Source organism: Lolium rigidum, chromosome 3 (genome assembly GCF_022539505.1).
Source record: "Lolium rigidum isolate FL_2022 chromosome 3, APGP_CSIRO_Lrig_0.1, whole genome shotgun sequence".
NCBI classification, from domain to species: Eukaryota; Viridiplantae; Streptophyta; class Magnoliopsida; order Poales; family Poaceae; genus Lolium; species Lolium rigidum.
The window spans coordinates 371,678,065-371,680,808 of NC_061510.1; positions in this window are offsets into that span (position 1 = coordinate 371,678,065).

A 2,744-nucleotide genomic window follows, 5' to 3' on the forward strand; every position below is an offset into this window, starting at 1 on the left:
AATCTATTAGAGGGATTAAGTTGCTAGAAGAGGAACGGATTTTAACAATTTTGCAAAAGAATGTGGAAGAGAATGTGAATAAAGAGGAAGGTCCATCCACTCTTGTGATGTCTAAAGTTTCTACCTTGTGTGAAGATTTGATTGAGGATGATGGCATCCCACTGGATTTAGATGATCATTTGGAACATCTAGAGCCAGTAGTTCATAAAAAGAAATCTAGGGGTGAGAAAAACTTATGATACAAATAATATTCGTAAAAGTACTAGGCGAAGAATTAAAAAACTGTTTTCATAATGCAGAATCTAAAAGGAATGAATTGGAATCCTGGTGGTTTTGGGGATACCGCTAAGCATTTGTCTGTTAAAGAGGCAATTAGGGAACATAAATTAGATTTTGTAGCCATATTGGTGACTGGAAGATCTAATTTCTCTATTCCTTTTTTGAATCAACTTGTTGCGGGTTATAGTTATTCTTGGTTTTGTTTACCACCTCATGGGAGGTCTTTAGGTGTTTTAGTTGGAATAAATTCAGATACTCTTGTGGTGCTAAAGGTGAGCACTGGGGATTTTTGTGTAAAGCTACATATCAAGTGTAAAAGGGATAGTTTTGAATGGATTCTTGTGCCAATCTATGGGGCTGCCCAAGATGCACATAAAGCAGAATTCTTGGCGGAATTAGTAAGAATATGTGAGTTTGAAACATTACCTATGTTGGTAGGTGGTGGTTTCAATATTATTCGATAGAGAGAAGAAAAAAATAGTGATAACTTCAAAGCTCGTTGGCCTTTTGTTTTTAATGCAATTATTGAACATTTAAATTTGCGTGAAATTGCTCTTTCGGAGAGACAATTTACGTGGGCGAGTCGTCGAGAGGAACCAACTTATGAGAAGCTGGATAGAGTTCTAGCCTCCATTTCTTGGGAACAAAAAATTCCCCTAGTCACTGTTCGTGCATTGACAAGGGCGGATTCTGACCATACACCGATTCTTATTGATTCAGGGTGAAGGCACACTTGGGTAATAAGCCAAAATTTTCCTTTGAGTTACATTGGTTGCGACAAGAAGGTTTTATTGATATGATTGAAAAAGAATGGAATTCGGTTATGGTGGGTTTGAATCCGATGGAGATGTGGTTGAATAAACTCAGGCATGTAAGAAAATTTCTTAAAGGTTGGGCAAAAAATCAAAGAGGGAACTAAAAAAAAAGAGAAGGAGAGGTTACTTGGTTCCATTGATCATTTAGATGTGAAGGCTGAAACAAATACTTTGACATTATCGGAAAGGGAAGTTCTAAAAAATGCTAATGATAATCGCAATAAATTAACAATAAATTGAAGTTGTGGTTTTATGCAACTTTATCCCCAACAAGTAATGTGAAGTGCTATTTCCTCTGTTCATTTGGGACCGCTGGATAAAATCACACCTCAACAATCCCCGAACAGGTACTATTTGCGTTCATGTTGGAGTTTCCCTAGGCATGCCCCGTTTCATCTTATTTGTCCGTTTTGGCCAGGCCAATAACAGGATCTCCTAAAGGGTCTTGTATGTAGCGTCGTTGGGCTCGGCGCTATGTTGTGTCTTTGCCTTCGGCTCTATCCTTTGAATAAGTGATAATCACATCTCTCCCATGGTCGCGACCCCTTCCCTAGGGTTCAGCAACAGCGCCACCGGCCCCAGAAGCGCCCCTCCCCTCCACCCCTCCACCTCGCCGTCGCTAGAGGACCCACCGGTCGAAGCCATGGTGGTGACGGAGGCAGCGGGGACCTTTCCCCGGGTGGCGGATCCCTTCCTCACGACGGCAGCGCTCTTTCATGGCGATTCGGCGGCGGGGTGGTGTCGCGGCCCTCCCTAGTGAATTCAGCACCTCGACGGTGATGAAGGGATCGGGCCCCTCCGGCGGGTTGGCCCTGTAGCAGCGCCAACAACCTCGGGTATGTTGTTAGCCATGGCCAGGGCGAGGCTGCGGGGGCTGCGGCGGTTGCTGCAGCGACGTGGCGGGGTTAGCTGCTGCTGCCGGGCGCAATGGTGGTGTAGTAGATGCGGGCTAGTTGGCCGAAGCTCCAACGTCGGATCGGGATTGAGTCCCCGATCTGGTCGGAGGTTGTTGCGTGGTATTGCCGGTGGTGGGCACGACCCTCGCCATCTTTGATGTTCCTCTTCTCCGTGTGGCGGTGGCTAAAGCCGACGGCTTTCATCCTCATCCCCCATCTGCTCCGGCTGCATCGGAGCTGCGGTGTATTGCCGGGTGAAAGTCCCGCTCAGCGTGGCCGATGCTGGCCACGGCGATGCCTGCAGGCGTCGTTACCTTGCTGAAGGTGTGGTCATGGCCTTCACCATGCCTTCCTTATCCTCTGATGCCGGGGGAAAACCCTAGGTTGTATTCACCGGACCAAGCGGCGGCGCAAAGCTTCCCCAAGGTTGTCAAGACCATGCCTTGTTCTCGCCAACTCCTCTAGGCGAATGAGGGAAGGTACGTTGGTTCGGGTTGCATTGGAGTCGAGGTCGAGCTTCGGTGTTGGCTTGCTTGGTTCATGACGCGGTGTTGAAGCCATGTGCTCATCTTCTCGCCATTTGTGGTAGAATGTTGGGCAAGAAGAGTCATTTATCATCGGGTGTGTTGAGATGTGTTGTTTGCCGCTTGGCGTTATATCGTGGAGTGAAGTTGTAGCCTTCTTGGCCTTGTATCCGTCGTATTGGCCTCTCTTCTATATGATTGATACACCTTTCACAATGTATTCTAAAAAA